Raw genomic sequence first — 14,363 nt, forward strand, 5'->3', positions numbered from 1 at the left:
AAAGCCTTATGCGTAAGCTTTATGCATAAAAACATAATGCATAAATCCCATATTCATAAAAAACTTTAAACCCTAAAACCTTATGCATATGGCTTTATGCACAAGCTTTATACATAAAAATATGATTTGCTTAAATCCATAATGCATAAATCTTTATGCATACGGATTTATGACCAAGCTGTATGCAAAAACCTTATCCATAAAGCTCAGCTCATGCACAAGCTTATGCATATGCATAAATCTCTATGCATAAAAATATAATGCATAAGCATAAGCATAAAAAACCATAATGCATGAGCCTTATGCTTTTATGCATAATGAAAACAAATTCTCGCAAGCATCTAAGGGTGAACCATAAACAAGTAAAGAAAGGGATTATGAAAGACAAGTACCCTTACCTTGAGAAGAAAAGTATTTGAGTTTGAGTTGCCAAGTTGAGCCTATGTTGCAAAATCAATCTAAAACTTTAAGGAAATGTATATGTTAGCAAAGCACATATGCATTACACTCTTATGCTTAATCTTTATTCACAAGCTTAATGCAAAAACTTTACGGATAAGCATAGTCCATATGCATAAAGCTTTATGCATATACTTAAGCCTTATGGAACTAGTACCTCAATACGGAAGATATCACACAAAATCCTCGGGAGAGCAGCTCTAATATGAAGCTGTATGGTGGGTCTCTTCTTTTGTGGTTGATCTCTTGCACCATTAACAAGCACTAGGCTCTGGTTGTTGAATAAGTAGCTCATAGGTTAAGTGTCAACAATAGGAGGTCACTATGCTCGCAAGGATACAAAGGTGTCTTGATAGGTCTCTTCCTCCATATTGTACATTAGAATTAGAAGCTTCAAGGAGATTCACCAACATGATTTCTTTCCTTTGTGTGTTGCAAAAGGAGTTCATGGGCAAACATTGGTCACAAGTCTCAAAGAAACTCACAAGGGAGATGGTCAATATAGTTCACGGCAAGCTTGTAGCTCTTAAGGAGATATCAAGGGACCTTGGCAGATGGAGGGCTGTAATGTATTTGAAATGGAGATCTACCAAAATTTCCCATATGGATTTTCCATATTTTGCTCACACAAGTCAATTTAATGCATTTTATGTCAACAAATTTAAGAAAAGTGAAGAAGATGTGGCTTTTCCACAAAATGAGATGAATCTATGCAAGTGCACAGTTTCAACATTGGAAAATTGTACTCCAACAAGAATGCACCTGTATATAAGGGAGTATGAAGTCTAGAAGTAATTCAAGTATCACTAGAACCTTGGAGCAAGAGGGAAGGAAGTATAAAATAAAGAATTGAGCAATGCCAACAAAGAGGATAGCTATTAATGTCACCAGATATTTTTTAAAAGAGACCGTTGGCATGGGTTTAAAAAATTATAAATGATATTTTCAACCGCTTCTTCCTTCTTTCCTCAATCATAAAATTCCAAGGTGGTATTGAGAAATTAGATGAATAAGTACAAGAAGGGATAGTGTCTAGAGTTTGTACTAGCTTGAGCATGATGAAGCAACCAAGGTCTTCCAAAGTGCTCTTCGTGAAAAGGTCTAGCATGCTTATGTTAATGAACTCTAGGTCTAGTGAAGTGCCTCAACTAAACCTTCGAGCAGTTTCTAGGACATTGAACATTCATACAAGGAACTATTATAGAGCTCAATCTAGGATCTCTACTATGGATGATGGTGGGCAATTATCATGGGAATCTTGCAGATGTAAAGGATGTATAAGTGTGATTATGGACGAAGTGAAGGATCTAGTTTAGACACATTGGATCAACAATACTTCAGTCTCTCCAAACAAAAAGGATGTTTATAGGAAGCACCTTGGAAGAAAATCTTATTTGTGGCATCTAGTCCATCATCTTGAGATGTCCCAGGTTTAAATCTATCTTGATGAATTATTGCTACACATGCATGAAAGTTTTTTCTCATGTTTTCCTATTTCATACATGGGGTATCTACTTCATAGCTATGTGTATTTGCTATGTAGGCATATACATAGATAGGCAAGTAATAGTTAGGAGCTAACTAAACACTGCTAGATAGTGGCTGCATCAATTACATGATTAGAATTTTCTAATTCCAAATTTACTCTAAAGACCACCTAGTAGCATTAGCTACCCTCTCTCAATGTGAGTACTATTTAGCTGAATGGGAGCTAACAGTAACATTTGCAGATTCCAACTCACCCAATAGCATTGCAAGCTATAGCCATTTATGGTGGCTTGCTACATTGAATTGAGTGTTGAGATATCGAGCTCGTCTAGTGAGGCGGTGGCACTGATGACCCGCCTAGGGGATAGGCCCCACACACCACTGGCATGGTTGGTGAGATCTTGGTTGATATGCAGCCAGTGGGATGACAGGCTCTGTGACAGCCATTCAAGAGACTGGCATAGTTATAGCGCTAGCTCATTTAGTCGGGTTCATACTATAGAGAACCCGTGTATGTATTGGTTGAGTACCTTTCGTATTATGTGTACTCTTATCTTGTATATGGTGTGTTGAGTGTTGAGTGAAGAAGAAGAAGATTTTCAGCCTCTCTCCTTGTGTGTTCTCTATTAGGGTTTTGTGAGTGTGTGTGTGTGCTTGCAAGAGCTCAAGCTCTCTTCCCCCCTGCATCTTTTCATGGTGTCAGAGCCTGGTTCATGCTAAGGGCTGAGCTGCAAGAAAGAGAACCACAGGAAGCGGTACGAGGGTAAGAGCTTCAACTACTCTTCCCTATTTGTGTTGGTGACTACACCCTTGTCGGGAGCTCTACGAGAGGCACCGACAAACAATCTCTGATTGAGGAGCTTTCTTCACGGGAGTAAAGCTATAGGGCAACTATACCGGCAAACGATCTCTGATTGAGGAGCTTTCTTTGCGGTTGTGACATTTGAGAGTACTACAGTACCGCTGCAAGAGATACAGCAGTTTGTGCAGGACAAACTAGAGTGCTGTTTCTGGTAAAATTGTGTGTTTGGCAAGATGTCAAATGATGGGATAACCCAGATTGTGACTGAGAAGCTAGATAAGAATAACTTCCATGCTTGGAGGTTCAGGTTGACGAATTTCTTGATGGGAAAGGGCTATTGGGACTACATAGAAGGTGAGCATGAAGAGGCACTGGAGATACCGGACATAAATCCTACTGCTGCAGATGTGAAAGAGTTTAAAGACTGGAACCAAGGAGCCAGGAAAGTCATGTATTGGCTCTCCAGTAGTATACAGGACACCATGATTGGGCACATTCAGGATGCCAAATCCCCCAAGGAGGCGTGGGACACCTTGGTAAAACTTTATGAAACAAATACCAAGGCACGCAAGATACAGTTGAAGAATGAACTTCATACTATGGAGAAAAAGAGCATGTCTGTGAATGACTATGCGTTGAAGATAAAGGGTATTGTGGAATCCCTTGCATCTATTGGTGTGTCAGTAGATGGTGATGATAAGGTGGAGGTCTGTCTACGTGGTCTCGGGCCACAATACAAGGCGTTCAAGATGTCTATTCAGACTCGGGAAAACATTCCCAACTTTACAGATTTGGTGTCTATGCTGATTATCGAAGAGAAGAGGTTGGGTGAAGACCAAAAGTCTTCACAAAGCAAAAATAGTTCAGAGCAACAGGCCTTCTACACGAGTTCCGAAAGAGGACGAGGTAGAGGAGGCCGTGGACGTGGTCAAGGAGGTGGCCGAATAGGTAATCAGAATTATGGCCAACAGCAGCAGCAACAACAACAGTCCCAAAATCAACAACAACAACAACAACACGCAGGTGGAAGAGGCAAATTCAGAGGTAGGGGGAGTCAAAGAGGCCGTGGGAATTGGCAAAGGCAATATAATGATGCACGTGAATGCTATTATTGTGGTAAGCCTGGACATGTGCAGGCAGAATGCTATAAGAAGCAGGCTGACATGCAAAATGGGAAAATGCAGCAAAACAACTATGCATCCTCAAGCAGAAATAATGAGGATAATGAAAGGTTGTTTGTTATGCAGCATGTCGTGAATGCCATGTCTGAAAATGTTGATGCAGCACAAAAAGATAATGTATGGTATATGGATTCAGGTGCTTCGAACCACATGACAAGTAATGGGGAGTGGTTCAAGGAGATGAAAAACCCGGAAAGACCAGGTTTTGTGGAAACAGGGGATGACACTGCTCATCCAATTGTCCATGTTGGAGATGTGCCAATGTCTATGATGCAGGATGGCAAAGTGAAGTACCTTGCAGATGTACTTCATGTACCGAACATAACAAAGAATCTGGTTTCAGTTGGCCAGATGATTGAGCAGGGTTTGCTGGTTCGGTTTGATGGTTGTTATGTTGAAGACTTTAAAGACAAAAGCAGGTTGGTTGCAAAAGGCAAAGAGTGGGTGGAATGTTTACATTGAATGTAGACATGCCTGAAATGAGTGTTGCGATGTTTGCAAATGGTTTAGGAATTATTGTAGACACAGACATTTGGCATAAAAGAATTGGACATGTGAATGTGCAGAGAATAGTCTATGCAGACAAAAGGAATTGTGACAGGGCTGCCAAAATTTAAAGTGGAAGGTATGCAGAGAATATGTGAAGCATGCCAATTTAGGAAGCAAACAAAGCATGTGTTTTCACGTAACAGATATGTGAGCAGAAATGCACTAGATGTTGTGCATTCAGATGTATGGGGTCCTACGAAGACCATGTCTATGGGAGGCTGCAGGTATTATGTGACTTTCATTAATGACCACACAAGGAAAGTGTGGGTATATTTTATGAAGGAGAAGAGTGAGGTGTTCACTCACTTTCAGAATTTCAGAGTTTTGGTTGAAAAGCAAACAGGGAAATATGTAAAGTGCCTAAGGTCAGATGGAGGGGGAGAGTACTTCTCCAATGAGTTCTCTGAATTTTTGAAGAAGAATGGTATTCGGAGACAGTTTACATGCAGATACACTCCGCAGCAAAATGGAGTTACTGAGCGAAAAAATAGGCACATTGCTGAGATTGCACGAGCATTGATGGAAGAGAAGAATATGCCGCATAGCTATTGGGCTAAGGCTGTTTCTACAGCAGTATACATCATGAACAGGACTCCAACTGCAGCCATACATGATGTAACTCCAGAGGAGAGGTTTACTGGCAGAAAATCAGATTTGTCTCATCTCAAAGTCTTTGGATGCATTGCATATGTGCATGTGCCAGATAAGCTGAGAACTAAGTTGGATTCAAAAGCTGAAAAATGTGTGTTTATTGGATACTCCCTTGAGCAAAAGGGATACAGGTGTTATAACCCTGCTACACGTGAGTTGAGGGTAAGCAGGGATGTTGTCTTTGATGAGATGAGCAGCTGGTATGCTGCTGAAAAAGAAGCTGTTGGGGCTGATGTGAGTGGAAGTGTGGCTGCACAGAATGTAGGTCAACAATCACAGTCTTTGAGTGGACTAGGAGAGTCCTCATCTTGTGGGTCTGTTGATAGACCATGGAGTGGCAGACTGCGTCATAATACCAGTCCTGCAAATGTGATTAGTACATCATGTAAAGGAAAAGAGAAAGTGGTTGAGCCCCTTGGTATGCCTGACATTTTTGCAGGGCATTCTCATGTTGATGGAGAGTCTAGTGGCTCAGATATGATCCTTGATGAGGAGCTTGGGATCCTAGCTATGAGAACACCTAGTGTAAAGAAGGCTATGGAAGCCATGAATGAAAAGCTACGAAGATCTGGGAGAGTGAAAAATCCTGTGCAGAGATTTACCTATGATGGTTATGTGGCACATCACTATACATATATGGCAAAGGTTGTGCAGGTTGTTGAGCCCACATGCATTGATGAGGCTGTTTTAGAAATGTGTGTTGGGAGAAAGCTATGGATGAGGAGATGGATGCACTATATGGAAATGAGACTTGGGATTTAGTGCAATTGCCTGAAGGCAAGAAAGCCATTGGATGCAAGTGGGTGTACAAAGTAAAACATAACAGTGATGGAAGCATAAACAGGTACAAGGCTAGATTGGTAGCCAAAGGATATGCGCAGACATATGGCATTGATTATGAGAAAACTTTCAGCCCAGTTGCCAAGATGGCAACAATGAGAGTTGTGATAGCAGTGGCTGCATCAAAGCAATGGTCTTTACATCAGATGGATGTAAAGAATGCATTCTTGCATGGGGATTTGCAAGAAGAGGTGTATATGTTGTAGCCACCTGGTTATGAGGATGTGGGTCACCCCGAGCATGTTTGCAGGTTGAAGAAAGCCTTGTATGGCTTAAAAAAAGCTCCAAGAGCATGGTCTGACAAGATTTCTGAATATCTTGTCACTATTGGCTTTCATGTAGCCAATGCAGATTTCTCGCTGTATGTGAGACATGGTGATAGAGGAGTTGTGCTTGTTGTCATCTATGTAGATGACTTGATCATTACGGGGGACCATGATGCAGAGATCTTTGATGTAAAGATCTTGCTAAGGCAGAAGTTTGACATGAAGGATTTGGGGGAGCTCAGATATTTCTTGGGCATTGAGGTGATTAGGTCACCACATGGTATTGGATTACTGCAGAGACAGTATGGCTTGGACATGTTGTCCAAGTATGGTATGACAGGCTGTAAGCCTATTTCCATGCCATTGGATCAAAATGGAAAGTTGAGTGCAAATTCAGGAGAGATCTTGGAGGATCCTACTATGTATAGGCGCATAGTAGGAAGTTTGATCTACATGACGATCACCAAACCAGATTTGAGCTATGCTGTTGGGTTGGTGAGTTAGTTTATGCAGGTTCCACAAAAACCGCATTTGGATGCAGTGAGACGCATACTGAGGTATGTGAGGTCTACTTTGCATTGTGGACTATTCTATGAGCTGGGACAGAGATATGTGTACATGGGTACACAGATGCTGATTGGGCTCGTAGTATCTCAGATAGGACATCTACTAGTGGATTCATGTTTTCTTTGGGGAGTGCTGCTGTGACTTGGAGCAGGAAGAAGCAGCCTATGGTTGCTCTATCGAGTACAGAGGCCGAGTACAGAGGAGCTACTATGGCAGCATGTGAGGTAGCTTAGTTGAGGAAGCTACTTGCAGATTTGGGTCTATCAGTGGATAGACAAGTAGTCATTTTCTGTGACAACATTAGCAGTATACAGTTGGCCAGGAACCCAATCTTTCATGCTCGCACAAAGCATATAGAGGTCCACTACCATTTCGTTAGAGAGAAGGTCTTGGCAGGAGACCTTGACCTTGTTTATGTCAGCATAGAGGATCAGGTAGCTGACATCTTCACCAAAGCATTGGGTACAGAGAAGCTCCGCAGATTCAGGGCTTCGCTTGGTGTACATGAGATGGAGTTGAGCTCGAGGGGGAGTGTTGAGATATCGAGCTCGTCTAGTGAGGCGGTGGCCACTGATGACCCGCTTGGGGGATAGGCCCCACACTTACACCACTGGCATGGTTGGTGAGATCTTGGTTGATATGTGGCCAGTGGGATGACAGGCTGTGTGACAGCCATTCTAGAGACTGGCATAGTTATAGCGCCAGCTCATTTAGTCGGGTTCACCCTATAGAGAACCCGTGTATGTATTGGTTGAGTACCTTTCATATTATGTTTACTCGTATCTTGTATATGGTGTGTTGAGTGTTGAGTGAAGAAGAAAAAGATTTTTAGCCTCTCACCTTGTGTGTTCTCTATTAGGGTTTTGTGAGTGTGTGTGTGTTCTTGCAAGAGCTCAAGCTCTCTTCCCCCTTGCATCTTTTCATTGAGTAGCTGTAATGTATGTAGTGTTGTATGTGAAAGAAGATGCTCTACATAGACTCATAGAAAAAACATGCACACAATCTCAGAGAGTGACATAGATGAGGGAAATAGCTGAAATGTACTCGAATGAGATAATGAGTAACTGGAGTACAACTCTAGTAACCCTAGCACTAGGACTTATGTGGCTTCTAACACACTAAGGGTGTGTTATCATTATAGGGTAAAAAAGTGTTCGTGATTGGCTCAAATCACACCTCAACTTCTTGGAGGAAGAAGGCTAACAAACCCTAAAGTGAATGGGGTGAATGGATACAGGGTGTAGCAAACTATCTTGGTAGAGATAATAAGTTCAGAGCTTGTTTGAAAACGTCAAAGTTCTCCTTGGAAGGGGCTTGGTAGATCCATCTGCCACATTGGCCTGTGTTGGCACATAGGTCAACGCTATCTCTTTAGCATGAAGCCATTTCCTAGCATAGTGACGATGCACCTCAATGTGCTTTGTTCGTGCATGGAAAACTAGATTTCATGCAATTTCTAATGTGCTTTGACTATCAGTGTAAAGGGTGGTAGTGGATTGTTGTCCAACACTAAGATGAGCCAAAAGACGATGGAGCCAGACACACTCCACACACTACAACTTGTCGGGGGGGCACATTAGCGTTTTCTAGTAGCATTTCAACAACATTTTTTTTGTCGGGATGTTGAGGATTACGTTCACTCGGCATACTGAAATATCACTACTGGTGGTGGACAGCAAGATTTCACTGCGCTCAGCAGCGCTTCTAGCAACGAAGCACTGCACTCAGCAGCACTGTGTGTATGTACGTGTGTGTGTTTACGTGTGCATGTACGTTTGTGTGTTTATGTGTGTATGTATGTGTTTGTGTGTTTAAGCATGTGTGTTTGTGTTTATGCGTGTGTGTATGTTCATGTTATAGTGTGCGTGTGTGTGTGATTAAGACTCAATTTTACTTTCATCATAGGACTCTGGTAATGATATGAAGTACAACATCTTATGGCCTACAACTTGAAGGCGCACTAGAACAACACCATCTACAAATATACCCCATCCTAATGAATATGTTGACATATCAGATCAACAAGATAACAAGAGAAGTGACGCAGATGCCAACATAGAAGAAGAACCACAACATGCACATAATGGGCTAGAAATGGACAAAGTGATCAATGCTCTATTTGAAGACCATGGTGGATAACCTAACCCAATTGAAGAAGCATTCAAAGAAAAGGCCGACACTCCATTGTATGATGGATCCCGAATATCAAATCTTAAAACCTACCGCCTTGGATTATTTAATCTACAATTCATTTATGGGTGGAGTGATAAAAGTGTTATTGAATTATTCAGGTATGCATTTCGTACTCCTATCTAATTAATTTGAAACAATGGTGTGTTCTAACCATGATGTTCAATGTCTTTGTAGGCTATTAAAGGAGACTATTTTACCAGAGAGAAATAAGATGCCATCTTCAAGAGACTAGGGCAAAAAAATATTATGGAGATTAGGAATGGACTATAATTGCATCCATTCATGTCCTAATGATTGCATCTTGTTTCGAAATGAATATGCAGAACTAGACAAGTGTCCCAAGTGTGGTTCATATAGGTACTAACAAGAAGTCACTACCCCAATGAAAACACCACTTTCCAATAATCCCTCACATTCAATACATATTCAAGTGCAAGTCTATTTTTGAGCTGACATGGCATTCAAATAACCATTCCACGGATGGTGTATTACGCATCCTCTCGATGATTATACTGCTTGGAATCATATAGAGGATCGATGGCGGGAATTCAAGAGAGAACCACGTAATTTGCATTTGGGTCTTGCTATGGATGGAGTGAATCCATTTGGGTTGCGCTCTACATCTTAGAGTACATAGCCAGTAGTTTTGGTAAATTATAATATTCCTTCTTGGCTATCAATAAAAAAAGGACATCTTCTATTGGCCTTGTTGGTCCCTTGGCAAGTACAAGGCTAAGAATATGGATGTTTTATTATGACTACTTGTGGATGAGCTTGAAGTTTTATGGGATGGAATCCCCATTTATGACATGAGGAAGCTTCGAAATACACGTCAAACACACATCAAGGGAATTTTAATGTGGACAATGCATGACTTTCCTAGCTATGGAGAGTGCTTAGGTAATGTATGTTTTCTTAATAGAAAGATATGTTTTCTTAATAGAAAGATATGTTTTCTTAATAAAAATGTATGTTCTAATGAAATTTTCTCAATGATTCTTAGGGTTTGTGAGACTATGGATATCATGCTTGTCCTATTACGGACCAATGTTGAACGTAAGGAGGTCAAAAGACTCAAAGAAGATGATATATCAAGGACATAAAATCTTTCTCCCTCAACTAGATCATGACTTAAGAGAAGGATCACTTGGACGACCACCAAGGCCAATGAAAGCAAGTGATTGGAAAGCACTATGGTTAGAGGGTAGGGGTAAATATTTGCCATTTGGTATGAAAAGGCTTTCTATTCTTCATGACCTCCCATATTGGGATGATTTATTGATTAATCACCTCTTAGATTCCATGCACATCTTCAAAAATGTAGGGAGTCTAATATGGGATCATCTCATTGGGGCGACGGAGTGTAGATTTGCATGCGAAGACCTTAGGGAAGCCAACATCATGGAAAGATATTGGGCAAGAGTACATGGATATGGGAGGATTGAATTACCTAAGGTCCCTTGGATCCTTACCAAAAAGGAACATAAAAGGGTGAAGGGGGTTATTTCATCATTTGGTACTCCTGCGCAGGACACATGCATTGTCTTCATAGTGAATTTACAAAGAACGACAAGTTTAGTGGTCTAAAATCACATGATTGGCACAAATTTCTCTAGGTAAATCTAATTCTTTGATGATATTCTACATATTTGATTACGATAAATTTCTTATGTGAGCTTGTGAAAAAATTCTTACATAACAATTTGTTGCTTGTATAAGTTTGTTTTATGAGTGGAAATTCGTAAGTTTGTTTTATGAGTGGAAATTCTTACATAACAATTTGTTGCTTGTATAAGTTTGTTTTACGAGTGGAAATTTGTGATTGCTCGACTCGTGACCTCCGTTGCTCAACCATATATAAGTTGTCATCCATTGTTTGATGGATTTCACAGAAGGAGATTCCCGTTTCTTCCATTGAACAAGACAAGATTAACTCAATTGAAGGAGCTCATCTTCTTGAGAAGTACTTTCTGACAAGAATCCTAACAATCCAAGTGCATCTACTAGTATATGTGGTGGACAAAGTATCTATAACAAGTATTGTACATAGATGTTGGATGTTTTTCTTGGAAAGATTCATGAAAACTCTCAAAGGTTTTGTGTGGCAAAGGGCAATACCTAAGGGGAGCATGGCTGAGGGGTGGCTAATACAAGGGTCACTAGTATACATTTCTGAGTTCCTCGATCAAAAGGATGAGGATATGCCTATGTTCAAGACAAATAAGGACAATGAGAAGATAGTTGGTGAGGTCCCTCAAGGTAAAGGAAAGGACCGAAGAATTAATTCAACACAGCAGAGAAGGTCAACAAGTTTTGCATGTTGAATCATCCTGCCAGGAAAAGTGGCTTTCAAAAGTATGAAGATGTGAAGGTGGAACAAAGAAATGCATGACAAGCCTTTAGGAGACAAAATAGACAACGTAACATCAAGTACCCTGAGGAATTGGAGGATTTATCTTCTTTCATGAGCCTAAGATAGGTAAACAATGCTTTAACAAAGGCTCAAGAAGAGGGTTAAAGAGTCATTGACATCACATGGGAGTTCTCTAGAGGATGCAGTGAAAAGGTATATAATTGATGATCATTACTACATTACTTGTATTTCTTGTATGACTCTTTCATGCAAATAATTACTACATTCTTTATTTGCAAAAATAAAGATGATTAGTATCTCACATTTTTGTGTGTTACTTTGTAGTATTTATCATTTGGAGAATTATGGTCATACGCATGACATTTTCGAGTGGAGCAGATAGACAAAAATCGTACAACATTTAACTGTGGAGTGATGAAGAAGCTTGAGCAACAAAGCCAAACAAGTGCAAAGTGACACAAACATCCGTATATCATTTATAGAATATTTTGGCTTGATTCAAGATATTCTAAAAATAGAATTCTAATCAACCTTTTACATGTTCATCTTTGATGTGCAATGGTTTAAAGTGATCATGGAAGGACAAGGTGCAACTATCCGTAGAGATAGATTAGGTTTTGGGGAAGTTGACTCCACAAAATTATGGACTGATTTATGTGATACATTGGTTCTTCCACAACATTGTGAACACACTACAAGGAAAAGCGACTGTAGGCGTGTTTATAGACATGATTTGACAACGTGGTTTAAAATGTTACGGGCGCATTTATAAGCATGTCTAAAATCGTATCTACCGACACGCGTCTATAATAGAGGCTATAAGAGTGTTTATATGCACGTCTATAAGAGCATCTATACTGCATAATAGATGCCCTCTGGAATTAAAAGAGTAGGTGGAGGCCTGGCATTGTGTCTCTCTGTGAGATTAGGAAATACCAAAGGATAGTGAACCTGCTCATACCAAAGCTCTCCTTCCAACGTGTGGTGAGAGAGATCGTGCAGGATCTACAAGACCATCGTGAATAGGAGCTTCTAGGTTTGCGCAACATCAAGCCCACTACCTATGTGGTTGACAATTAAACCAGGAGGCTGCGGAGGCATACCTAGTGGACATTTTTGGTGACACGGTATTTGCAGTTCTCCATGCGAAGAGGGTCACCATCATCAGTGATGAAAAGGACATACAGTTGGTGTGACACATGCGATGCTGGAGAGATCCTTCAGGCTAGGATCTTTAGTTTTATTTTTGTATATCTCGCATGAATGTAATTCTCAAAAGCTATGTAAAGCTTGATGTATATCTTTAATTTTTTTTCTCTTATCTTGTGTTGCAAATAAGTCTCTTTTAATTTGAGTTTATATAATTTTTTGATTTATACGCGTCTTCATGGATACAATTTTTATTTGAGTTACGTGTGTAATTTGAATTTATTTGCTTGAGTCAACTAATAAAATACATTACAGGACACATATTAAACCAAAAACTCTACAACCCAAATTTCCATTCATAGCGTAAAAAATTACATAGTCATCAAAGTTACATAATCATCATAGCTATATCCTAGGCTTCTTACTACTAGGCTCTCCAGACTCTGAAGCCACCTTGATGGCTCGAATCAAAACATGGAAACCTTCAAGATCTGTCCTGATGATGGTGGGATCCTGTACCCTCGCAACAATGCCACGGGCCACCACAGAATCTAATGGCCTTGACCTTTGAGTCGAGAACAAGTAAAGTAACTTTGAGCGTGACATTTTGCAAGCGCTCAAACTCTTCATCTGAGATATCATATTGAGGAGGTGCATCCATAATAATCTGTTTCTGGATGGCAATGATAATAGAGATATCATCTACACTACTTTCATCATATCGCCCTACCTCATCAACCTGGTGGTAGGGCTTCTTCGTAATCAAAGTCCAAGAAATCATCACTGGCATCTCGCACAAGTATACTATATAGTTCCTCCTCCCTCAATTCCAAGAGCTCCTACACATCCTGCATAAGGAGGTACTCCACACCTTCAATGGTGATGGCACTCAATGAAGCTAGTGGTGGGTCGTGACTTTGGGTTTCATCAGGCTGGATGGATGCAAATGCCATGCGAGAGCTCTCTGCAGCCTCACCGACAGGGTCTGGAGTGGTCTCCTTTGGCTCTGTGTGTATGTATTCCACTAGAGGGAGATCTTGGATGTCATCATCCTGTAGCTCTTGAACATAAGAGTTGAAGACGTAAATAGCAAAAGCAATATCCCGCTCAATGAGATCGAGTGGGATGTGCTCTTCATAGTGTTGGAGCTCTATATATGGCTCACTCTACCTAACTTGGTCTCACCTATATATATGTATCTTGTCCTCAATATGAATCAGTCTTTGGGAGCGTACATGATGTGTCTCTTGTATCGTCTCTTTCTCTCTACATTTCAACATGGTATCAGAGCATCTATGAGGGAAGCATCTATGTCTTCTTGTTAAATTCATGATTATAATTTGATGTCTTACAAGATTGTTCTTTGATTATGTGCTTTCTACATGATTTTATAGCTTAACTTGTTGTAATTAGAGTTGTTTCTTAATCGCGTCCTTAAAACCAAACCCAGGTGCAAGTGCGTAGATTGTATTGTGCTAGTGAATCCTATCAAAAAAGTTTGTCAAACGGAGTTGTGAGTCAAAAGTTATGACAGTTCAAGCAAACTGCATCTGTAACAGCAAAACAGGTTCTTTGAATAAGCAAACAGGTTCTTTGTGTGAGTACACAGGTTTCGTCTTCGTCAACAAGCATCTTTGTGAGCACACAGGTTTCGTCTTCATCAAGCGTCTTTAGCAAACCGCCAAATCTAGCTTCTTCGTCTCACAAGCGTTTTTAGCAAACCGCCAAATCTAGCTTTTTCGTCAAGCGTCTCTTATTATTTTGCTATTTTTAGCAAAATGACCAATCTAGCTTTTTCATCAACAAGCGTCTATCAATGAATCTTGCGTCCCAGGTCTCGCTAT

At 40.4% G+C, this 14,363-nt stretch overlaps 1 pseudogene; it reads left to right on the top strand.

The window, feature by feature from the left end:
- The first annotated feature begins 8,423 nt into the window (after positions 1 to 8,423).
- Positions 8,424 to 12,566, top strand: LOC147606608 (uncharacterized; annotated as a pseudogene).
- Positions 12,567 to 14,363: the final 1,797 nt, after the last annotated feature.

This window comes from Cibotium barometz, chromosome 57, assembly GCF_041138505.1.
Source record: "Cibotium barometz isolate CiBa-2024 chromosome 57, ASM4113850v1, whole genome shotgun sequence".
In the NCBI taxonomy this organism is placed as follows: domain Eukaryota; kingdom Viridiplantae; phylum Streptophyta; class Polypodiopsida; order Cyatheales; family Cibotiaceae; genus Cibotium; species Cibotium barometz.